This window comes from Eubalaena glacialis, chromosome 5, assembly GCF_028564815.1.
Source record: "Eubalaena glacialis isolate mEubGla1 chromosome 5, mEubGla1.1.hap2.+ XY, whole genome shotgun sequence".
Taxonomy (NCBI): Eukaryota; Metazoa; Chordata; class Mammalia; order Artiodactyla; family Balaenidae; genus Eubalaena; species Eubalaena glacialis.
In genome coordinates, this window is record NC_083720.1 from 39,943,440 (window position 1) to 39,970,750 (window position 27,311).

Here is a 27,311-nt window from a genome sequence, read left to right on the forward strand (position 1 = left end):
ACATCTTCAGTGTCTATTTATGTTTCTACTTATTGCACTGTGCGCATTTAGGCAAGCCATCAAAAATCCCTTCTAGAACAGGTATTCCAAGTCAAATGCATACTCTCCAATGTCATTCTTATTGGAAAGACACTGATGAAAAGAAAATGAAAGCAGAAAAACAAACACCCCTGGATCAATGTCCCCCTGCCAAGTCCTCTTCATTATCACAGAAGCACCTGGAATTCATTTAGGTAAAAACAACAAAAACAACAACAACGAGTAATGAGTTCTATAATTAAAATTAAGGCATTGCTTCTCTTTCTGCTTCACTGTTATTGTCTGACTGTTTGGGGTACATTCTATTCACCCCTCTGGATTCACTCTCTACCCTTGTCCACTCTGCTAGGAATCCTGGGAAATAGCCTTGTGTGGATTGCATCAGATAAGTTCCTTATCATCTGGCTTCTCTTTGGACTTGGTCAGTGGGATGCACCAGCAAAAAAATAAAATAAAGGTAAAATGAAAGGGAGGTGAAGGGTATACATTCCTGTGGTCCCCTCTCTGCCCAGTTGCAGCTTGACAATGACCATGTTCCTCTCTGGAATACAGCAGCTCCTGTGGGAATCCTTTCTCTATAGCTTCAGTTTTTACTGGGTTCCCATAACTGCCCTCTCCCCTTCCCCCTAAGTGTGCCTGAAGTACCTATCCTAATCTAGATGTATTCTAGCAAGAGATGGAGTAGAGAATAAAAATGAGAAAAAAATTAGCCTTCACTGCGTTTATAATCTAATGGGAAAGAAACAGAAGATAAACAAAAACAAATAAATGAAACAAAATATGCCAGATGGTGGCCGATGTTATGAATAAAAACAAAGCAAGGGAAGTGGGCTAGTGAGTGCTGGAGCAGGGAAAGTGTGACTATTTTCAAAAGTTGTTCCAGGAAGGCATGGATGACATTTGAGTAAAGAATTGAAGAAGGCAAAAAGCAGTTATGAAAATATGGGAAAGAACAATAGTCCAGGTAGAAGGAAAAGTATGTATAAAACCCAAAACAAGAGCACTCTTGGTGTGTCCAGAAAACATCAAGGGGTCAGTGCAGCTGGAGAAGAGTGAAGGAGGGGACAGTGGAGGTCTGGGGGGTCATGGGGGCCATTTATGTAGGGACAAATTCTAAGGAATTTGGTTTTTATTTTGAATGATGTGAACCTCTTGGAGGATTTGTGCTGAGGAATTATGTGATCTGGTTTACCTTTTTAAATATTCACTCTTTTGTCTACAGGACATTCTTTGTTCTTGTGTGGAGGGGAAGGAGAACAATAAGGAGTTATTGCAATAATCCAGAGAGAGATTGTGATGGCTTGAGTCAAGGAGCGGAAGTGGTGAAAAATGGTCAGAATCTGGATTTATGAAGAAGGAAGAACCAACTGAATTTTTAAATATTAGTCAGGGTTTTCCAGGGAAATAGAACCAATAAGATCTATCTATCATCTATCTATCTATCTATCTATCTATCTATCTATCTATCTATCTATCTATCTATCTAGAGATTTAGTTTGAGGAATTGGCTCACAATTGATTATGGAGCCTGAGAAGTCCCATGATCTGCCACCTGCACGTTGGATGCCCAGGAGAGTCAGTGGTACAGTTCCAATCTGAGTGTGAAGGCCTGAGAATTAGGGGAACCAATGGTGAAAGTTCCAGTTCAAGTCCAAAGGCCTGAGAACAAGAAGAGTAGATGTTATAAGTTCCAGTCCAAGTATAGAAGACTGATGCCCCACCTTACAAACAGTCAGGCAGAGAGTAGCTGAAGAGTGAGAGAAAAGAGTTAATAATGGCTCTGAAGTTTTTGACCTGGCCAACTGGAAAAATAAAGTCTCTATTCATTGAAATTAAGAGGTTTTCGTAGGCACAGCTGGGGATGGGCTGGAAAATAGTAGAAAGTAAGTTTTGGATATGTCAGGCAAGAAATATCTCTTTCGCCTCCAAGTGGCGATGCCAAGTTGGCAGTTGGACCTACAAGACAAGGAAGGGTTCAAGGGAGATGTCCTGGCTAGAGATGTACATTTGAGATTTGCCAGAGCAGGGATGGTACGTGAAGCCCTGCATCTGGATGTTATCCCCTAGAAAACAAGTCTCAATGAAGAAAGTGCAAGGTCTGAGGCTCTTTTAGATGCCTTGAGAATGAGGTGGAAAGAGCCAAGTCAACTGTGAAGAGGCTGCCCAGAAGGAAACCAAGAGAGTGTGATGTTCTAGAAGACTATTGAAGAAAGTATGACCAGAAGGAAGGAGGAATCTAATGTTTTAAGTGCTGATAAGTCAAGCCAGATGGACTGAAAGTTGTGCATTAAATTAGCAATATAGAGAACCTTGGAGAAAGAAACAGGAGTAATATCTGTGGAGTAGTGAGGAGATCAAAATGATGGGTTGAGTTCAAGAGAGAGGAGGAGGAAAGAATCTGGAGAGTGTGAATGTTGACCACTCATTGAAAATTTAACTGTAGATGAGGACAAAGAAATGAGGTAGTGGAAGGGAGGCTTGAGAGGGAGGGGATATGGGGATATATGTATACATATAGCTGGTTCACTTTGTTGTATAGCAGAAACCAACATAACATTGTAAAGCAGTTATACTCCAATAAAGATGTAAAAATAAATAAATAAGTAAAAATAAAAAGCTAATACAGTAAAAAAAAGAAATGGGGTGATGATTGGAGGTTAAGATGTAGAATCAAATGAGGATTTTATTTTTTGAATGGAAAAAATAGATCATATATAATTTAATCAGACTGATCTGGAATGAAGGAAAAATCGACGATGCACAAAAGAAAGGAAACAATTGCTGGTTACATTCTTGAGTAGACAAAATAAGGAGACACTGACAATTGGGCAGTAAAGCACATTGGCTCATTGAACCTGGTCCTGGGAAAATCAGGATTGAATTATTTAGAGTCTTCTCAGCATATTAATGTAGATCAATAATAAAAGATGATTCATAACCACTTTTGATGTATATACAGCTATTCGGAAATAGTTTTGCTGAGTAAAAATTAAAATATGCAGATGCATAGCTCAATAGTACAAGAGAAATGCTTGGGCTAGGAGGCTTTATTCTGGGTTGACAAGGATCATCAAATCAGGAAACTCCTTTTACATTTTGAGCTCTAATCTGTTCTTCTGTATTTGTTATTCACTGAGCCCAGTTCTTTCAGAGTCCTTGTGGTGGCACTTTCTATATTCTGTGACAAATTTTCTGTGCTCCCAAGTTCTGTCCACTTCAGGTTAACCACCTGAGTTTTTCCAAGCTTTATTTTCATTTCTAGACTCTCCACAATTTCAGTCATTCTTCTCTAACCATGTTTCTCCTTGCCAACATCATTTTTGATGTAATCCTTGGAGGTAACACCAGGATCTGAGTTTGACCTGACCAGCTTGTATTAGATATAGCACTCATTGTTTATTTTCTGGTCACCTCATTTCTATATGTGCCCTAATGTTGTATTTTAGTTCTCTTGATATCCATTTTAGGCTAAAAGCTCATAATTCTCATCTCAGAGCCATAGTAATATGTTGAAACATTACCCTAAAGACTATACCTGCATTATATCATCTAACACTGTCAATCACCCTGTGGAGTGTGTATAGTTAATATCATTTTACAAAGAGAAAATGGAGACTCAGCAAGCTTAAGGGATGTGCCCAAATCCTACCGCAGTAATCAACCTGGACAGATCCCAGGTCTGTTCAGAAACCTGGCTTGCCCATTGCTCCAGGCTGCCCCCAAACTCAATGACTGCCATGCAGATATGGGCAAGGCAAGAAGAAATACAAAATGTGATTATGGAATAGGTGAAACAAAGCTAATTCTGCTTTACAAGGTTACGATCATTTCAGAGATCCTCAAGGTAGGGAGCTCATCACTTCTCATTGGTGGATGTAGCATAAGTATGAGAGCTGGAATGAACCAGGAAGTGGCCTCATTAGAAGGAAGTGTCTGGTTAGTTAGTTAGTTAGTTAGTCATTGCTTTCCTCCTGCAGCCCAAGGACAACACCCTGGTACCAATGAGCCACCTTCCTGCCAAGGGTGTGGTAAGAAACAGAATTCAAGAGCTGCAAGTCACTACTCATGGGAACAATTTTTGCCTCATATCTGTTAAAAGTCAGACTTTAAAATGGCGCTTTCTGGATGGAATTTCCTAAGGCGATAGGTGAACTTGAAGGTACTATAACCAGAGTTTGAGTGAAAAAACTAGAGTTATACAAGCAAGTGTTTACAGGATGCCCAGAGGTGATAGAAACTGCATAAGGTACTAATAAAGCCATCATAATGGAAGAACATTGTGATTTAGCCTAAAAGCAAATCCTTAAACACTTGGAATTTCAAAGATAATAATTACTGCTATACCTAGTGGACTTCCTGGTAGCCATTCCATCCTAAACCCATCTTTGCCCCCCAACCTACCTCTGGTAGCTCTCCTCACTTTCCCCATCCTTAATCCCATCTGAGAGGCTCACCAGGGCTGCAGTGAAACTGAGAGCAACATTACAAAGACCACAGCAAATTATCTCTTGCATCAAAAGAGCCTTGTCAAAATGACAGAAGGACAATGTCCTGCTCTGGGAGGGGTGTACAGTTCAATTCAGACCTGTGGATCGGAGCATTGGGAGATGGGTGGAGACCCCAACAAGATTTAAGCTGCTCACTAGGGTAAGGTGAAAGCAAGTCATAAGGCACAGGTCCCCAGGTAAATGCCAGGAGTGCAAAAGCTACAAGAAAATTCACTTGGCAGGGAGAGGATGATACTGAGTCTAAATCCTGCTAAGCCTGGTCACAAGACAAGTGAGAAAGGCAGATGCTCAGGAGAGGAATTGAGGGAAGTGAGTCTTCACATTTTTAGCCATGTCACTCCTATGATTCTTTCCCACCTCAGTGTCCAAGCCAGCCCCACTGGAGGTAGAACATTCCCTGAAAGGGCCCTGCGTGGGGATATCTCTGCGTTTTTGCTGAAAAAAATGCCCTTTCCCTTTCTATATCGATCAAAATGAACCTTAAATGTAAGTCACATTCATCTTGAGTCCTTCTCAGATCTTGCAAGGCAGAACTTCAACTATACTGCAACCACGTGTACAAAACTCTCCGTCCTTCATGTGGTTATAGAAAGCTTCAAGCCTTGGCCAAAATTGGATTTCTGAATGGACCTGAGATGTCACCAGGTATATGTCACTTCCTACGTTAACTATACAAGTCTTTTGCCCTCACTGTGCTTCAGTTTCCTTGTCTTTAAAGTAAGAGCTGGACGAGATGATGCATGCTGAGTGCCTAGGGTAGTGCTTTGTGCAAAGGGCACAGATGTGACTTGCACAAAATGCGAGCCCTTTGTCCTCATCTTGACCCCACTTCCCTTGTGTACTTTGGTCCACCTTCAGGTCAGGGGGCCTCACTGCACTTTTAGGTGTTCCCTTGCAGCTATGCCAGTATCTGCATGAAAGGGTTACATATATTTCAGTTGAACTGAGTACAATATTGCTACCAAAAATTTCTCATCTGTAACAGACTAATTCTGTTGTTAGAAGGAATTTGATGAGTATGGGTGATCCAGGCTGCATTAGTTAGCTAGGGTTGCTGTAACAAAAACCCCACAAACTGTGTGGCTTAATCAACAGAAAGCTCTGAAGACTAGACTTTCAAGATCAAGGTATCAACAGGGTTGGTTTCTCCTGAGGCTTCTCTCCTTGCCTTGTAGATGGCTATCTTTTCCCTATCTCACGTCATGGCCTTTGTTCTGTGTGTGTCTGTGTCCTAATCTCCTCTTCTTATTAGGACAACAGTCATATTAGATTAGGGTCCATCCATATAACCTCATTTTAACTTAATTACCTGTTTAATGACCTTATCTCAAAATACAGTGACATTCTGAGGTACTACAGGTTAGGACTTCAACAAATGAATTTTGGGAGATACAGTTCAGCCCATGACATAGACTATTGTCAAAACATACAAGCCTGGCTGTTTTTTTTGTTTGCTTATTTGTTTGCTTTTTTCTAGAGCTGTAATAACAATAGAGCATGAATGACAACTCAAAATTCTTGCAGCTCCATGAGCCAAGGCAGGGGATGGGGGGGTGGGTGTGGACACCTCTGCATGAGACCAGACATGCCTGGGAAACTCAATGGCTGAGGGAGCTCTAGGAAGAAGGAGATGCAGGAAATGAGGAGACAGTAGTCCTACCTACACAGTGGACCGGAAAACAGGCAGCTGAGTCATGGGAGGTGTTCCAATCTGGCCTTCTGGGGGGAGTACTGAGTTGGGTGAGGAAAGTGAGGGCTCTAGACTTAGACAAAAATGAGTTCCTACTCTGGCTCTGCCACTAACTGAATACAACATCAGTTCCTTAACCTTAGGAAGATTTTTTTTCCTTCTGTAAAATGAGCTAATGATAATACCTAACAGAACTATTATGAAGTTAAGTAACATAATGTATTGAATGCATTATTTATAGTGCTCAATACATTCTAAATGCTTAATGATTGAGAATTATGAGTATGATCGTTAGTAAGAAATTATTATTCTTATTACTATAATTAATACAGTTGTTATTACTTTACAGAATAGGAATGGGAAGCTTGCTTTTCTCCCCATCATATGAACCTGTATTTTTACTGCTGTGGTTCATACTCTTCATTAAGGCTCTCTTAGGGAACCAGTGTCTTCAGAAATGATGGCACAGACCAGTGGGTGGAGACTGATAGCCATGGAGGAAATCTTTATACCAGGAAATTAGCAAATGTTACTAAATCAAGGCTTTTTTTCCCCTTGCTGTTAAACATTACCAACACTTCACTGAGATGGGAAATACACCCAAGAGCTCTCATCTCATCTACTCCCAATGCCACATGAGTTTTTTTGAACTCTGTAGCAAGCACCATCTTCTCTTCCAAAAATTCCACCAAGCCCTACTGAAATCTCATTGTCTGACTCTCTGACTCCTAGTTTCTACCTGGATTCCAACTGTCTGTAAACTCTTTGGGATCAATGATTTCACTGGGTGAAGAGACAGTCTTGGGTATTTGTTCTCACTTCAGGAATCTGCTTTAGTGGCCTGTTCTTCTCAACAACCTGTGAGAAAGTAATTGTTATGAACTAAATGTTTGTGTCCCCCCAGATTCATGTATTAAAGTCTTAACCCCCAATGTAATCAAATAGCCTTTGGAGACAGAACATTTGGGAGGTAATTAGGTATAGATGAGGTCATGAGGGTGGGTGCCTCATGATAGATTAGTGTCCTCATAAGAGGAGGAAGAGACCAGAGCTCCCTCTCTACCTTGTGAGAACTCAGTGAGAAGGGGACTGTCTGCAAGCCAGGATGAGTATCCTCACCAAAATTCCAACCAAGATGGCACCCTGATCTTGAATTTCCCAGCTTCCAGAACTGAAAGAAAATAAATTTCTCTTGGTGAAGCTACCCAGTCTGTGGTATTTTGTTATAGCAGCCCAAGCTGACAAGACAGTGATCCACTGCCCGAGTCTGCACTGAGGAGTCCAGGTCTCCAGTTGTGTTGGTTGCACTGAGGTCTTAGTCACTTGGGAGACAAAATTCAGTGAGGAAACATTTGCAGAAGTCCACAGAAGACATGGTAATTTGTTGTTTAGAGTGGAGTGAGTTAGCAATTTCGTATATATTTTGAGGTTAGAATAGACAAGCTTCGCTGATAGATTGGATATGGTCTGAGAGAAAAGAGTCAAAGCTCCAAGCTTTGCCCTAAGTTTTTTGTTTGTTTGTTGGAATGGATTGCCATTTACCGAGCTGGGGAAAATGGGAGGATGATCAGGTTATGAAGAGAAAAGTCTAGAGATCTTTTTGAAGTGGAGAGATTAAAGAAGAGAGATACTCATGAGACATAAGGAGAGAAGTCATATAGGTAACTGGATGTCCGAGTGTGGAATACAGCCCTCTCTCCAAATTCTCAAAACCCGCCAAAGACAATGCAAAAGCATGGAGAGCCCTGGTCTTACCAATGAGTTGATTTTAAAGGGGTCTTGAGGATGTGTGCTTCTCAAGGGAAGAAGAAAGGAAATAGGTTTAGAGGTGTGAAAGGGCATGAGCAGATTAGGAATTGATATTGGTGATAAAGTTACAGCATGAAGAGTTTGATCCTGAACTTGGATTATCACTGTCTTTCCATAAAATCACACTATTAATTAATTACTTAATTCAACAAATATTGATTGACTGCTTATGGTATGCCAAGTCCTAAAGATACAGATTTAATTTGAGTAAGTTCTAGAATCCTCTTTACCACCTAAGATTATTTCATGACAAAAGGTTATAATTTTTACACTATTTCTTATTTTTATCATAGAAGCAAAATTCAAATATATTGATTACGAGGGTTTGTTATTCTACAGAAAATGATCACAGCTGTCCATCCTAAAGCTGAATAACTCCGGTGTTAAAGAAAATGCTATTTCTGAAGACATTGATTAGAAGGGTATTATTTATTGAGGTCAGTTCAGCTTAGCCCATTGAACAACTAGTGTTTTCCAGAATCCCATGCACTATTTTACAGATGTTCTGTCCATATCAGTCACACTGTGAATGTCAGTGTTCTCTGTCATTGGAGGTGTTCAGGCTTACCTAGGCTGGATACCTTGTAGGAATCTATGGCAATTTGGTATAAACATTGGAAACCCAGAATGACCCCATGGCATTATGCTAAGTGAAATAAGTCAGGCAGAGAAAGACAAATACTGTATGATATCCCTTCTGTGTGGAATCTAAAAAATACAACAAACTAGTGAATAAAACAAAAAATAAACAGACTAACAGATATAGAGAACAAACTAGTGATTACCAGTGGGGGGGAGGGGCAAAATAGGAGTAAGGGGGATAAAAGGGTTATTATGGGATTATATGAAATCATGTGTGTGAAACTTTTGAAAATTGTAACCATGACAGAATTTAAAGAATGTTTCATTCAATGAAAAATAAATAAATGAATAAATAAAAATAAATTTATTGTGATTTCCAATAAACAAAATAGAATAAAGAATGACCCCATGATTCTAGCATCAGAATTAGGCTGATGGTTTTGCCATTCTTGAGACTGAGCTATGGGGGTAGACAAAGGGAGAGTGAAAATGATGTGTTACCGTAATAGCATTTCAAATTTGAAGCCCTCTGGGGTAACTAAATGGAAAGACCTCGTTGGCATTTGGATGTGCAATTCTCAAGTTCAAGGTTGGTGATAAGGAATACCAGAAAGCAATGGAATCACTCAGAGGGAGCTTGTGAAAAGAAAAAAAAAAAAAAAATGAAGGTGAGGAATAGAGTTCTGGAAACTATCAACCTCTCAAGAACAGGGAGAGTAGAAGCATCCCATGGTTGGTGAAGGAGGCAATCTATGCCTTTTCCACCTCTCATTTAGTGACAATAGCGTGTTGAAATAAGTATCATGAACCAATTTACAGATGAGAACATATTAGCTCAGAAATCTTATGGGACTTGCCCAGAGTCATAAAGCTAGTGGACAGTAGCCTCAGCATTTACCCCTGCTCTCAGGAAAACTATTAATACATCAATCCTTGTATTTCCATTTGTCAACACTGACTGCCACAAAACCTTTTCTTCTATCTATCTGAAAACTGAATTTCTCTCACTTCTAGTAAGTTTTTTTCCCTTTCTTATTTTTGCCCCTCCCCAGACAGGAGGTGATTTTTTAGGATGAGAGACGTTATTTTTAATTTAGACTGGAGAATTCTTGAAGGCACAAAATGGGCCAGTGATATAAGTGAGGGAGTAGCATACGCACAGCACACATGCTACCATGCTCCTCTCTGCATAGCTGCAGACCGGTTCTTCCTTTGATATCAGTATTTCATATGGTTAAATTCAGGTAGGCACCACGTCACTTCCAGCAGAGAGCAGTTGTACCATCCATATCTCCCAGTTATAGAAGAGAATGTCTTATAGCTCAAAATCATGGATTTTTAGTGGACAGACATATTCAAACCTGGATTCACCACTAGTATCTGTGTATCCTTGGGAAATTTTACAAACCTCACCAAAACTTATTTTCCTTATCCTCAAAATGAAGAAATAACCTATAACTAAAATGTTATTTATTAACAATAATGTTTGTAAAGCTACTGGTACAGTGTCTGGCTCAGAGCAGGCACTCAGGCAATATAATCTATATTTAAAAAAAAAAAAAGACAATGACTAAATATAAAAATCAGCAATTCTGGAGGTGAAATGATCCATTCAGTTTTTCTTCCTAGAACTGAGGCTATAAGCAGACTAATGATAGAATGAAAAGCCCAAATAAGTCCTAGATAAATGTTGCCACACTTTTCCCAGTTCTAATAGTTGCAGGTCCAAGCTGTGATGAGGCTTTGATGTAGGCAAATGAGGGAGAGGTTACAGGAAGTGAAGGTGCATCACATTTTCTGGAAACTGCATGCTTAAAGGAGAAAAACTCTGTGCTCTTTGATATAGGTCAAGCATAAAATTTCAAGGTTAATTAGAGTTAGATATAATATGAAAGTCAGGCTACTGCAAAACTAAAAACTCTCTCTAAGGACAAATTTACTGAACACCTATTATTTAAATTGGCTGTTTAAAACATGTTAAAACTGGAATATTCTGTAGAGACCATCTAAACAGTGCTAAGACAGTCTCAACTGAAACACTCTTATCAATATGGGTAGGATAATTCTTCATTATCCCTGAGTGTTGCTTACATTGTAGAACGGTTAACATTCCCAGCCTCACCTACTAAATGCCAATGTGACAATAAAAATGCCTCCCCACTTTCTATATGCCCCCTGGGGCTCAATAACACACCCACATGAGGATCTTGCTCTCTCTGACCCTTATTTTTCAGATGAGGTAAGGAGATTCAGAAAAAGAAAGTGTCGTCTGACTCAAGGTCAAACAGGTATTTCCTCTTGTTCTTAAAGCTTGGACCAGGAAGCTTTTCAATTTCACTGCTATATCAAGTATTAGCAAGTACATTAAATTATTAAATTCTTTGATCAAATCAAATTTCTCTTTGAAAATCAGAAACTTGGAATCCATCAGATCTAACCTCCTCATTTGGCCAGTGAGAAAATGAAGCACAGGGAAAAGGATAACTTGATGGATTAAATTCAGTCTCTGGGAGAATGGTGATAACTCCAGCCATTACTGACAAACGGATACCTCAGTGAAGCTGGTTTATGATAACGTGTTAATGGAGTTGCCAGTGACGCTGGAGAAATACAAGGCCTACGTAACCATATGATTCTAGTCTGGAGGACAGCGTTGGTGATAGTGGCATAAACGAGGATGTTGTCAGGAGGGGGGCAGCATTTTGCATAGAAAGAAGTATAGTTGATACCAAACTGATATCCAAAGACCAAAAAGATGAATTTGAGGGCAGCATCTCTGGTATTCAAACATTTATACACTGACTTAATATTAACAGTAGTAATTATGGTAGCTGTCATTTTTCAATACCTTACTGTATACCAGGAACATTGTCTTTCAAGTTTGTGTAATTCTCATTCTGTCCATATTACAGCTCTGGTTTTTTGATAAGTAAACTGAGATTCAGGGAAATTCAGTAACTGTCTGAAGTCACACAGATAGTGTCAGCAGAATATGAACACTCAACAAATAGGTATAGAATTCTTTCTATATGTCACTCTCCGGAACACCTGTTGGGGATATACAGTTAAGAAAATATCCTTGCTTTTGAGGACTTGAGCCCAGTGGGAAGGTTACTGTGAAGCAGACATTCTTGTTGTGGATTAAGAGGGCTCACTGAATGATGGAGGCTAGGTGATGACGGAAAGAGATTTCAGGAAAGTTTTCCTCCAGCACTCCTGCATTAGCTTAAGCTTGAAGAGTGAGTAGACATTTGTCAGAGAAAGGGGGAATTAGGGTAATGAAAAGCTGGTTCAGGGAGAAAGCCAGAACTTCTTAGGATGGGTGAAGACTCAGCAGCCAGAAACAAGGCTCCTTTGTGGAATTATAGCTTTAATACCTAAAGCATGAGCCACTTGTTTCCATCGCAGAGCTTGGATATACTTTCCCCTGCCCAGGTGACTCCAGGATAAACAGCCTTCTGGAACAAAGGAGACACGAGCAGTGTGGGTGAATAGAAGGAAACAGGGCTGTAGGGTCGGGCACCTTGGTTGTGAGTCACCTCAGGGCTCTGCCTCCCTTGGTTCTTTAAATATCTGGGAGCTGGAGTACCACGCAGAGGGTCAGAGATGGAAAGCAGGCAAAGTAGCGCTTTCTTATCCAAGAGTTTACCTGGCCTCTTCTTTTCTGGGCATTTTCTGCCATTTACAAATTGTTCCTTCTCCTCTGCCCTCTCTCACTTCCACTCTTTTTTCTGGCTACCTTGTCCCCCTTCATGAACCTATCTGGGTGTCTATCCTTATCCATTCTGTCCTTCTATCAGAGTTTAAGTACTGGATCTGCCACTTCCTGACTGTGTAATCCTGGGAAATCACTTAACTTCTCTGGGCTTCCGTTTCCTCATGTGTAAAACGGGAAGTCTCTCTCATGGAGGGTGGAGAATCATTTGAGATGTGAGAGCTTGCTGCAAATTGTAATGGGACACACAAATAGCTTCTGTGATCAATATCATCATCCTGAACTGATAGTTAAGGATAACCATACCTCTTAGAGTTCCTAAGTTGTGTGGCTTCCTGTGTGTAACTGTAAAGATATACAGTTATTTGCATTCAAATACAAGTTTAAATCCCTCCCGTCCAAAAGCGATAATAACTACCCCAAATGAATTATACATTTTCTAATTTTAAAAGGCTGTTTTATGGAAATGAGGTTATTTGTGCTGCATGATATGTTCTTGTTGTATCAGTGCAAATGCCAAAGGGTGTGATTTATCCAGATGACACCACCGATGGGAGGAAAATCTAGGGGCCTGGTTTGTATCACATTCTAAATACCTTGTAAATGTATCACCTGCAAAGCCCCTCATGAGGAGGGAAGAGAAATAACCATCGTGGGGATTTCATATTTTTTCTGCTGAGCTTGGTGACAACAATTTGCTCTTGTTAACCAGTGTGGAATGAGTGGTAAATCCGGAAGAAATGTGATCTCATTTTCAAAGATTCAATGGGAGCTGATTTGTATGTACAGTCCAATATAATTTTGTGAATGTGAGTCTTATGCTGGGTTTATAGCCACTGTTCCCCAAATCTGAGTGTATAAATCTAATTTACATGTTCAATTAGATCCATTTGAAAAACACTCTTTAATAAAATTGCTATGTTAGTTTTCAGAGTCAGTGACAATGACCACCACTTGCAGTCGTGGCTGGCAGGAATGGCTGTCATTACTAGGGTGTATGTGACTTCAAGGCCAGTAAGAAAATGCCTACAAAGCCTGCAGTTACTCCTTGGCCTCAGTCACACACTCAGTATCTGTGGGTTGGGGGGAAGAGGATGGGGCGGGAGCAGGGCTGTAGCAGAAAAGTTTCCTGAAAACTTTCTCATTATTCATTGATGAATAATCCCCTTTCAGATGTAAAATAATCCCTAGGGAAGAAAAAAGGCTACGGAAAAATACAAAATGCTAATGATGTGTTTCCCATGAAGTGTAAATAAGCACAGATTTTTTTTCTTTTAAGAAATAAAGAAAAAGGGGGAAAAACAAAAACAACTTCCTCTGGGAACCAACTTATAATATATCTTGTGTGACATTTAGAAGTTCCTTCAGCTCTTGGGGTTTGCATTTTTTAGTAGTAAAATGAGGAGCTTGTACTAGTGATGCTCAAAGCATAGCAAAGGAGCCCCTTTCTTTTTGAATGAGGAGTGGAGCCCCTATGAATAAAATGCAGAGAGCTAGTATTTAACTAGTAAAATTTACTTAATAACATTGATAATGTTTGCTTATTTTAATATCAATCAATAGGCGCAAAGAGGTAATTCTAATAAATGCAACAGCTATAAATGTGCACCTTTTGGCCAAATTGTGATAAAAACTAGATGGGACAACATGACCCATGACTGAGGTCAAAATTTTGCTCTTACTTTCCAGCCAAAATATGAATCTTGAACCTGCACATTCAGATGACTTTAAAAGACAGAGTCACCCAGATCTGTGGAGCAGATAGCTATGGAGATGTTGTGGAGTATCTCTGGAACGCAGAGATGGTCACAGAGGCTTGACCATCTGGAAGGCATACTTTGGGCCCTGTCCAGGTGTATTTACTGCACGGGAGAGGGAAGTCCTTCCTGCGCAGGTATAAGAAGTGAGCAAAGAGGATGAGAGGATACCATGATGACCCCAATAAGGCAGAGCCTTCCGACACAGAAAAGTCCATGCTCACTGGCCCACTATAGCCAAGGTGGTAATCCTCTCCACCCATCAAGTAAAACTTGGAGAACATCAACCTTGCATTTCCCTCTCCAATACAAGTGTCTAGTGTGGGAGTGGTGAGTACAAGGACTCTGATACGTTTTCCAATATCCTTTGAATCAGCAGAGCAGTCATGATTCTTTCTGATTCTTCCTTTATTCTCCAAATCAGAGCACTTGAGAATGAAATGGAACATTACTGTTAATAAATCTAGGGCAAGGGCACAAAAAAAAACTGTTTTTAGCCTACCAGGATTCTGCCCCCTTAATCTGATGTTTTTCACAATCTCAAGGACTCTGTGGTCCCTCCAGTGACTCCCCAAAATGGCACTCTTCATGTCCTCATATTTCCTACCAACTGCAGTTTCTTCAGGGATCATTTTTCCCTGGTACCCCTTACAGTGACAGGGGTTTACTAGGTGCTCAGCAAATAGTTATTGAACTGAACAGAAATTTTTCATCCCCTACAAAAAGATGCTATCTTCTACCACTACTTAACTGTGTGTTATAAACCTTGGTTGCCTTGTATGTACAAATGGAAATTGCAGTATGTCTCCTGAGAAAAACAGCCAGGCCCATTTTCCAGACCCTAAAGTTTATTATATGGCTGCTGCTTTTCCTTTTCTTCTTCTTCCTCCCTCCTCCTTCTCCTCCTCCTCCTTTCTCCTCCTCCTACTCTTTCTCTTCTTTTCTTAATCTATCTCCTTCTCCTTCTTTCTATTCCTATTCTTAATCTAAAATTTTAGCAGTCGAGTCAGGCAATGAACGATTTCATTTGGGTAACACAAGAGTGATCCAGAAATCCACAATATGATTATAAGGATAATTGTGATTTGTAATGATGTGATATGATAAAGTAGTAATTTTTCAAAATTCTCACACATTTCTTTCCATAGCCCTTTCTTTCTGGATCCCATGTGTAAGTTTGACTACCTATTTTATAATACTAAGGCACCCACTCAGGCATTTTTATCCCTGGGAGAGACTTATGTCTTGACTTGGCCGTAAATCAAACACTGGGGTATCACACTAAGACTGCTATATAGGTACCAAGCACAGATAAAAGAAAGTTGCATCAACTTTGCTTTGCCCAGGAGTTTCTTTTCTGAGATTTCATAATCATTGTATCATTCAGAGTTCTTGGTTGCAGAAAACAGAATTCACCCCAGTTTGTGTAAACAGCAAGATGGTCTATAAAGGGACATGAATAGCTCGCTGAATTATTAAGGGTAGTGAAGAAACAGAATCTAGGCTGAGCTTCCAAGAGTGCTTCCAGAGCCATTCTGCAGAACTGGACCGCCAAGGAAAGGGCTGCACTTGCCTGATTAGAGAAGCTGCTGAAACAGGATATTGCTGTTACAACGACTAACTGTAGAATGGTACCACCTCTATCACAGGAGATGGAGAGGGAGATGAGGAAATGCAGGACTAAAAACACAAAAATTCTGGGGGGAACTAACTATAAAAATGTCAAAATTGTCTAATTTCAGGTCTTCTGTGATACTTGTTTTATCTCCTACCCCTTTTCACATTGCAGAACTCCAGCTGAGGAGCCTGCCCTCTTTATCTTAGCCTTTCTATTAGCCATCCTTCTGCCTCCCTTACCTCAACACCATGCCTAGTTCAGCTCCCTGTCTTTGTGTGACCTGGTCCTCTCTATTGAAATCTTTCTGTCTCTCTCTCTTTTTCTCTCTCTCTGTGTCTCTGTCTCATCTCTGTCTCTTTCTTTGGTATCCAACTCCATTTTATAGCACCAAGTAGTTTTAAAAGAGGGAACTGAATCATCATAAAATGCCCTAGAGAAATCTCGTCATGGTTTTAGCCTCACATCTAACTTTGGTATATTTGCCTAGAGCATTACTCTATCAGGCATATCCATTCTTTATCCTGGATTCTTTGAAGATGCCAACTTTCATCCATCAACTTGTCCTTCCCATACTGCTACTATAGCCAAATGAAAGGCAGCTAGCTATCTACGGCATCCTGGGTTACTTTTGCCATCAATTAACTTCATCAATTCACCTTTGCCCAGCCAGGCAATTTCAGGCTAAAATCAGGTTCTTTGAATTCTATGATTCATTATGAATTTTCACTTATAACATGCTCCTAATTCTTTTGGCTTCTGATCTGAGGTTATTTGCTACTGTATAAAACCAGGTGGCCCTTTAGGCCTGACATTTGGCCCTGGTTCTGCAGCTCTGAACTTTGACTCCCTTCTTGACCATAATTAATTTTTCATCACTTGATTGTGCTTCTTTCTACCCTTATAGAGTACTTTAGATTACTAGCTCACCCTGCCCAGTCAGGCCAGTCTGTTCACTATACCTTAACTGACTTACTCTCATAATCCGTCTACAAACCCAGGTATCTTCCTGATAGGTTCAACCCAGAACACCCTAGCCTATAAGAGAAACATTACCAATGCTTCCTCTAAGCATGGTTAACTTAAGTGAGCTTTAAGACCTCACTCAAATAGTATCTTCTCCAAGGGCTAACCAGATTAACCTATTTAAATTGCTAAGATCTCCCCCAGCACTCCTGATGACCTTTACCCTGGTCTACATTTTCTTTTTCCCCTATTATTTATTGCTTTCTAATATATGATATAATTTTATGTATTTATTATGCAATTTTGTATTTATGTATTTATTATGTCAAAATTGTCTGTCCTACCCTACTGGAATATGACACCATGAGGTCAAGGTTCACTCTTGTATTCCAAGAACATAGAATAATGCCTGGCACATAATAGGTGGATAATACATACTTGTTCAATGATTGAAGGATATATCTACAGTTCTGGTCTGAGTCTTTCTCTTTGAGCTAAATGGTGGCTTCTGTTTCTTCTTTGAAATTTGTGAGTCTCCTTGTAGAAACTGATGATCAAGAAGATGAATAAAAAGCATGTGATAAAAGTTTATGTCAAACTTCTCTGCTATATTGAGTGAAATAATGAATGCCTGTAATTCTCAAAGCCCATTGGAAGGAACTTAAATAGTGGAAGATTAATCAGACATGACTTGTGTAGACTTGCCTATAAATGAGCAAGAAAATTCTACTCTGTACAAATGGTGTCTTTTCCACCCTGAGATTTGACCAGGCATAAAATAGTTTCTCTAGATTAGAAAATTTGGGGTTCATATTAATATAATGCTACCATAAATTACTACTTTTCTTCTCTACCTTCTTTCAAATATATACTCCATTTTATTTAGTTTGAATGAAGATTTCTTTAAGCAATTTAAGAGAATAAAACCAAAATAAAGGAGTCAAAATATTTGCAAGAAGATTAGCAACCAAAGAATGTGTACTTACCTGTTGACAGTCTCCCCTGTCTTCCAGCGGCATAGCAGGAAAAACACTGTGTTTTATTCACTTATTAGTTGGGCAAGGTAATTAAATTATGTGGGACACAGGCTCTTCATCTGCAAAATGGGAGCAATAATAGCCCATCAAGTTACTGAGTGGGATAAATGAGGATACATATAGGAAACTCCTGGTACACCATCTGGTACATAATGTACAGTAAAAAAAAAAAATGTTAGTGAATACTGCTTCTGGATTTGAGCGTCAGATGTTCATCATTCAATTTAAGCCTCATTGTGTGTCTCACGAATCTGACCTATGTGCTTGCTCTACCCACGAGGTCTCCCTCAAAGTTCTCCAAAATCATATTCACATTAATCATCTTCATCTCTCACCATTCTTTCTCTTGTTGCTTTATGTTAACTTAAAATCTTCCTATTTCTTTTTCTATTTTTTTTCTTTTATTTTTGTTGTGGGGGGGCATCAGAGACTTGTGTTCATAAAACAAAACAAAACAAAATTCTTATAGGCACCCATCCAGGCTTAGCAGGATAGAATGCCATGATCCTTTGGTCATAGCTGTCACTGGCCTGGCACAGGTAGAGGTGAACACATGCAGGACATTGGCCAACATAGACTAGGATGAGATAGACTTAAGGGGAAGAGGAGAGAGATGTCATGAAGAGAGTTTTCAACTGAGGAGAACCTAAAAACGATTGTGAAAAGTCAAGAAAAGATATTGCATTCAAAGTGATGAGAGACCAGTTTGATTATGGAGAGGATTTATGCTGGGGAGAAATTGATTGTACATTGGGAGGAGTAAGGAAACGGTAGATTTATGGGGCATGTGAATATTAGATAAAGAGGATGATATTAGCTGCAAATAGAAAGGTCCATTTTTAAATCACTCTGTGAATGGAATAAGAAGATGGAGAAAAGCTCATCTTTTACTTAAGACAGTCTATAAAAGCTAAGAGCAGAGAATGGGTATTGACAAAATTAATGAGTTCTCGCCCACCAGTCCCTTAGCTCTTTGACTCAGACAAGGAACCTCATGTGACCCAGGGAACTGAGGCCTGAGGAATAAGAAGAGAGACTCTGACCTTGTCAAAATGCATTTCTGTCTGAATTGGGGCATGGCTATTTATCTTGTGAGATAATCTCTGCTCAGGGTATGAACATTTCTTTCTTTGTGAATGTTGGTGACTACATCCTTTCAGAGACAACTCCCCAAAGATGTCATTCTCTGAACAGAGAAAGAGTTGTTTTCACATACAGTACTGTAAGTTCTGAGACTGTTCAGAAGAATTTAAATAAATCTTCTTGACAGAGTTTCAGAAACCTCTGTCAATTAAAATGACAACCTATTCTCTTAAATCCACAGGCCCATAAACAAGGACTGGTTTGTTTTAATCCAACAAAAGATTCGCTATCCTTTCCTAGTGTAAAAGTCACTGGGACTTTAGAATGCAATAATAATTGTTCTTTCTAACTTCAGACAGTGGCTTGTTTTCAATTTTTAGCAGCATACCACAGACATCTATTAAGACATTAGCATGCAAGCTTCATCATACATTGTTTTTATGCTTAAAATTAAAAAAAAAAAAAAAACAATGAAAAAAGCCACCCTCCTGTGATATTGGAGTTAGTATTTCCATTTTACAGACTAAGACCAGACCTTGGAGTTGTTTAATTTTTATCTCCAGAAATAAATACAGAATCAATGTTACTTAATTCTAATCTTATTTTCTTGTTTTATAGTTTAGAAAAAATATCTCTACTTCCTGTTTTCAGAACACATTTGGGGACTGACTTCTGTTCTTTCCTTAGCAAACACTGTACTTGATGTCTGGAATAACTCTTCACTTCTCTGTCTTTCTAAATCTTAACCATACCCCAAGGATAACCTGGATTGCCAACTTGTAAAAATTGTCTTGGTTTACCCAGGTGAATACTGTCGCCTTCACCTCAGGACTCTTCAAGACTCACTGGGAACCTTTCATTTCCTACCTTTTATATGCAATGATTTGGATACTTATTTAGTCTGCCCAAATAGATTATAAGCAACTCCCAAACAGGGACCAGCTGACACCTTATTTTATAGGTTGAGTTGCATTACACTCCCCAAATTCTAATGTTGAAATCTTAACCCCCAGTACCTGAGAGTGCAACCTTGTTTGGAAATAGCGTCATTGAAGATGTAATTAGCTAAGTTAAGATGAGGTCCTGCTAGAGGAGGATGAGCTCTTAATTCAACAAACTGATTGGTGTCCTTATAAAAAGGGGAAATTTGGAAACAGACATGCACACCAGAAGAATATCATTTGAACGCAAAGAAAAACATCGGAATGATGAGTCTATAAGCTAAGCAATGCCAAAGATTGCCAGCCATCCACCAGAACTAGGAGAGAGGGACGGAACAATCACAGTCCTCAGAAGGAAGCAGCCCTACAAGCTCCTTGATCTTGAACGTCTAGCATCTGGAGCCAAAAAATAATAAATTTCTATTTTTAAGCCACTCACATGTGGTACTTTGTGTGACTGCAGCCCTAGCAAACTAATCCACTTACCATCAAGGTCTTGCAAATTATGACTTTTTACGATATTGAGATTCAAAATAACTGAATATTCTAATAAAATCTGTGATACAAGTAAGATACATGCCACCTTCTCCCTCTGAACCTTAATATCATTAACTTAAAATTATATCAATAACAATGCTTACTTTGTTTTCTTCACTTTTTGAGTATTGATATGATCACATATATAAAGACATTTTCGAAGCTGTAAAGCACCAGAAAAAAATGTCAGTTATAACTATTTTTGTAGACAGCCAATACATCTCTGTTGACAGGCTGAATATAGGGAAATTAAATGTGCCTGGTGTGGAAATATATTTAGACATTATCATTAATGATGACCCCAAAAAAAACTGATCCTGAGAACTTTCACCTAGTGAAGGCTATTTTATGCAAATACACTCAAGTACTGTGTCTAAAAGGGCTTAAGGTCATATTCATTTAGCTTACATGCTCTAAAGGTTGATGCTCCAAGTATGGTCCTCTGATCAGCACTGTCCATGTCACTAGGGCTCTTGCTAGAAATGCAGAATCCCAGACCCACCCCAGACTTGCTGAATCAGAATCTGTATCTAACAAGATCTCCAGGTGATTTGTATGCAAGTTAAACTTTGAGAACTGCTCTAAAATGCATTTGCTGTATAACTCATATTCCTAGAACATAAAGAAATGCAGTAATTAGTGAACATTCTTTCAACCACGACATGCAATATTGGATAAAGCCCAAGCTTTAGCATTTGATAGATCTGATTTTTAATCTCATATCCATCATGTAGTTACTTAACATGGCATGGCCTCAAACAAGTTGATTTATCTCATGACAGCTTAGCTTCCTAGCCTGTAAAAGGGACTAATAGTACTTAACTTGCATGGTTCTAGAAGATGACTAGAGATAATGTATGTAAACCAGTAGGCATATATCAGGTACCCAAAAAGCCCTTGGGATTCTATGCTGCTGACAAGTGCCTATTCTGGAGCTTTATTTCTGATTAGTTAATCACTGTAGAGGACGAAATGAGATTTTCCAGGGGGTGAGGGATCTCAAAGGGAGCCAAGGACTTTCATTTGTGGATTTCCTCCTGGAGCATCTACTTTATGACTTAAAGAGCTAGAGGGATTTGATGCTCGCTGTGACTGTCCCATTACCCTCTAGAGGAAGTCTTTGAGTTTTTCTGCACCACCAGCCTTCCTTTGGGGAGATGGCATATGTTGCACCAACACCTCCTCTGTCTCAGATGTCATGGCACCACCAGCAGAAAGCAACACTTGAGTAGAGTTCTCCATGGGAAGCACCTGTTGGAGATGCAACCAGTTCAGGCATCATTGAGCAGAAGTATGTCATTCCTGCAGAGACTGTTGTCACTTGATTTTATTATTTTGATCTTTTGAGCGTCTTTTCAATGCCAACCAAAGTCAATGCATTCTTCTGGGAGAAGCCATCAGAGCACTGGTAATGAGCTGTGACGGGAGGCCCCGTCATCGGCATAAGGTCCGGGGAAACAGAGGCACTTTGTTCCCGAAACTCACATGGTGTGACCCGCTCAGTGTGTGAAATGTTAATATTTTGCTTCGTGCTTGTCTCCCAGTGCCACTGCCAGCACTAAGAAAGCTTCTGGGGAGTTTGCTGTACATTTTGTGAAAACTGCATGGAGCCAAGCCAGATGTCAATGTGTGAATCAGAGCACTTCTCTAGAATTCGTGACTGTTCACTTTATTCTTTACCAACTCCATAGAAACTAAAATATGTATGTTTGGAGAGGATGAGTTTTGCTTTCTTGTCCTCAGTCAGATGATAATATCATGTGGCACGTGGAGGATGGTGGCAGTCAATAACTACTTTCTCTTCCATCATATCAATTACCTCCTTAAAGTCCACTAGATCCCCCCACCCTCCAGAGGTTAGTAGTTTCAATTTTCCCAATGAATCCAGAGGCATCAGTCTTTTCCATTCTGCTGTTTTCAAGATTTGGCAATTCTCTATTTTTTCTCTTTTTTTCTTTTTCTATATTTCACCAAAATAAAGGTGATCTCTAGATTTAAGGACTATCATATAAATAAATATATTTATTTATATATAAATTAAAGGTAAATAGATGCATTTATTTATTTAATATGTATTTAGTATCTTCATACTATAATTATGTATGAATTCTATAGTATACAAATATTACATGCAATATTGATATTTTATAATACAGATGTAATGTATAAGTATATATGATTATATATTCTACAATATATAAATATATAAATGACTATAAAATTATATTACATATTATGTATCTATATATAAATGTATTATGTACTTATATATCGATATTATAGAAAAATCTTAATATTAGCAACTGACATGGTATATGGCAAATACTTAGGTCTCTCCTTGTCTACTCTACCCTTTATAAAGCGATATGTTTTAACAAATTCCCTACATGGGATACATATTATTTTCACCATTTTGGAGAAGTAGATACGGAACAAGTAACTGGGATGGAGGGGAGGCAGACTGGATTGGGGGTGCTGAGACCTAGAAGTAGGTAAGTCCTCCAAAGAGAAAAAGAGCTGCTCCATGAGCAGGCCAAGAGGAGAAAAACAGCAGGAACTGTAGCTCTTTTTTTGTTTGTTTGTTTAACCATTAAGAAGTGCCAACCAATCACAAAGTAGAATAGCCAAATACTATCACAACTGGAAACAGGCAGTTAGTTACCGTACTCACTGTGATGGAGGTAATGGGAGGAAGCTATTGAAATGAAAAGCATAATTTTAAGAACGATGATCCATGAATTTGTAAAGTTCTTTGGCAATTTAAAACCAAATTCAGATATATAAGGAAGTGTACTGTTGTCTGCAAGTTACTTGAAAATGCATCCAAAACCAAGATGGATTGGTGAATGGAGTGATGAACAGATAGGCAGATATGTAGTAAAGCAGGTGTAGTAATAGGCTAATCATAGATTTTAACTCTACAGGTGTATAGGTATTTACTGTAAAGTTCTTTCAGCTTTGCTGTATATTTGAAAATTTTATAATAAAAGTTGGGATAAAGTAACTTCACAGACTTGACCTTATGCAATCAACTCTGAAATCTTGGGAGCTAGTTTATCTTCCTCATTTCCTTCTTGGGGAGATCGAAGCTCAAGTAAGTGGTGTGTGTAGTCATACGTGTGGCGAATCTATTGGGACATGGCAATGAGGTGGAAGGGTTGAAATTCTGACTCCAGGTTGGTTTCCAGCAGTGTGATCTTGAATAGTGCCAGCTTCAGTGCTCTGAGCTTCAGTTTTCTCATCTATCAAAGGGTAGAATAATGCCTTTCTCATAAGGTTGTTGTGAACATTAAACGAGATAATCTACGTAAACAGGTAAACTACATATTAGTTTAAAACCCAGATGTGAATCTGGTCCTTCCATTCCAGTCAAAGTAGCCCAAGGCAAAACAACAAATGAAGATCATTTAGTAGAAGTGAGCTGAGAAGCTAATATTCTTAAATTTTGTATTTCCAGGGCAAATATCAGCTACTCTTTATTTTAGTGTCATTCATTCATTCTACAGATATAGGACCCCTTTGTTTTGATTTTTACTGTTTGATGGAGTGAAAAATCATACCATTTTCTGCATTTTTACTTTTTTTTTTGCCCTATCTGCATTATTTCTGCTCTCCTAGTCTGCACATTTAGCACTTTACAATTAAGTATCAATAGCAGGTTTTTCTTCCTCTGTTTTCATTTTTGTTTAATCTCTTCATGTTAATTAAGATCCAACCCCAAACTGACCTCCTCTTGCTTTACTACTCAGCACTCTAGGCTTCTTCTTCACCTGCCCCTCCAAGCACCACTGCTTGTAGCTAAATGTGATGGAACATCCAGTTTTTATCAAGGATTTTGTTTCACTTCTTCATCAAGTCTTGGTTCCAATGGCTTGAATTCCATTTATAGTAAACGGGAAAAGAAATCTGTCCTAAACTTGCAATACTAGCTCAAATTGCTCATTTAATCTAAAACTGCGTCATCTGTGAAATTGCCTTCATCTGCTAAACATGCAGGCTATTTCTATTTCTCCCTCCTCAATGTGTTTCCCCCTTCACTCCTCAGCTGACAGTATCTTTGCCTCCACAATTCATCCTCCCTGCTCCTTTAACACCTTCAGGTCACACTCAGAGAATTTCAGAATCATCTGGGGAGCTGGATGAACAGATTTAAGTCAGGGGGTCTTCATCCAGGTTGCACATTAGAATACTTTGAGGAGATACATAAACTGGGACCATCCAACTACCAGACATTCTGATTGAATTTATCTGGGTGATGGTCATATTTTAGTCATCTTAAAAGCTTTCCAGAAGATTTTAATGGACAGGCAAGGTGGATAACCACCAAGTAGGTAAGTCAAATTTCCTAGAAGTGGAGGCAGTCCATGAAATAGCATTTCTAACAAGCATCCCTCCCCTAAGCATTTCATGTGTCTAAAGAATGTGAGATAAGCTGGCTTTGATTATTTCTAAGGTAGAAAAAATAAGAGTATCTACATGACTGTTGCTGTGAGGATTAATTGGTTTAAAAATCCATGCCAATAACTTAGAACATACTTTAGTAGTACCCTCCTTATTGTCATTTTTGCTTGTGATTTAAAACTTCTTTATTTATCTGGGGGAAAATATCCAAAAGAGACTAATTGATCCAAGGTTATAATTAGTTAATTATATAACAAGCACTTGAACTCAGAATTTCTGTCATAGAATCCACTTTTTATTCTCGTTTCTTATTTCCACCACACTATGCAATTTATTTGCTTTAAATAGGAAATTGCTATATAAAACAACCCACTGACTTTGGCTATTATGAGAAACTGCAAGCAAGGAATAAGGACATTTCAATACAAATACAAAGTGTCGTATCTTTCTGTCTCTATGCCTGAGCTCATTCTATGACTGGTACGGCTTTCTGTGTTTAGTATAACTTTTATTTCAGGTTCATTTCAAATGCCACTTCTATATGGCCCCTTTTCTGGTGTTCCAGCTAATATCTCTCTTTTCTATGATTTCACAGCACCTTCTAAATTATTATAGCACTTACAAACATGCATTGTATATTCTATCTCCCCTACTTCCCTTTGTTGCAAGGGACCTTGCTTTATAAGATCTATGTTTTAAGAATGCAAACTATTTATTGGCACTGCGAACACAACTAGTAGCTGGGTAACTGACACAATTTTGTTGAAAGAATGATTAATAGATGAATGGCTGCTTGGATGGACTTATGAGTAAATCATGGAATACGTTTCTGTTCCTGGGTTTGGTCTTGGGTTATACAAACAGAGTTCCCTAAAGTCATAAGGGAGAGACTTTCAGAGACCCAAGCTACTTTTAAAAATGTGTTGGTCTGTGATTTATCCAACCACTAATTATAACTGTTTACATGACCATCTACTTCAGAGGATAAAAAGTTAGTGCCCCTTAGAATTGCTGAGAGGGACAGTTGGTAAGAAGCAGAGTTCAGATTTTACACAAGTCATATGTTATCTTTGGGGTTCATCTTTGAAATGATTTGCTGGAGTTATATAAGTGTTCTTCAAATTGTAATAATGTAGACTTTGAAATTTCATGGGTTGAAATAAGGTTTTTCACTCAAAAAGATAGAATAATGATGAACTTTCTCAATCATAGAAAAAATGCTAATGCACATGATTTTTAAATTTGAATTTCCTTTTCTTCTTCCATAATGAGGACAAAGGAAAGACTTGGGAACAGATGTAAATCAGGTTTCTGGGTTCTTGTTTTTCTCTCATCTGCCATTAATAAGGAATCTAAGTAGTTAAAGACTTTTAAAATCCAAATGTGTATGAGGAAGCCAAACAATAAAGGGGGCTGGTGGCACGCTTCCTCTGAAACAGGCGTGGTAGACCACAAACTTCTAGGAGAAGGTCTGCTTATAGAAATCACAGCTTCATCTTGGCTGGTGCAGTGTGATGGCACAAGTCTATGGTGGCAGCATCAGAGTAGGGCAGCTGGACACTGGGTAAGTGGTAGCATCCTTGTTTCCCAATGGTCTGCAGGAGATCATGGTACTCCCATGTGCCTAAAGGAGACTTGATGTTTCTGAGAGCAAGGGATCAAGGCTAATGAGACTCTAGGGACGGGCGCTCCAGGAGCATGGACTTATGGGAATGCTCACACAGTATTTCCCCAAAAGTGGTGAGGGACAGTGCATCACAGTGGATACTAATCCAGGAAAGAGACTGATGTAGTCTTTGCAGGCAAGGATCACCAAGGATGCAGAGGATGAACTGTGTGGACCCAAGGATCTCCCTCAACACACAGCTTCTATGAGGATATAGTATGCTTCTTCTTACGCTCTTATGGCATCTTGAAAAGAGGACTGGGGTATGGGGTGGGAGGGTGGGGAATCTTAGACTGAGTATTGCTTCCAGAGACACTTATATTATTGCATTAGTAAACCTTTGCTAGATTATACTTAATTTAGACCTCTTCCCCAACCTAGATTAGCTGATATTTGAGGGAGGGCTCTAGTGAAAGATCAATCACTTTTAGGCAAACTAAATAACCTACATTTTCTCTGGGTAAACACACACACACACACACACACACACACACACACACACACACACAATGTCTCCTTAAGCAATTGGCATATGCTACTACTTGTCTATACATACTTAGCACTTAGTTATTTTAAGTTTCAGCTTTAATAGTGTTCTGAATAAAACATCTTAAATCCCGGATGTTCTGGTACCTGACTCTACCCCCAAAAATGAAAAGAAAGAAAGACTCTCTGAACTAGATAACCTGTGAAGTCCCTCAAGCCTTAACTACGATTTGAGTAATTTTAGTTTAGCCTTAAATAAACTTCCAGTTTTCATTAGGCATTCCTATTTTTATCACTTGAAATTCGTATCGTGTCTTCTATAACTTCAGCAAAGATATTGGAACTAACTAATATTAGACTCTCTGGAGTTACGTTTCGAATTCAAACAAATGAATGTAACTTTGGCCACCTATTCAACTGGTAAACGGTTTAATGTGTCTGTGCCTCAGTTTAGAGCGTGTGTATTAAATACACCATGA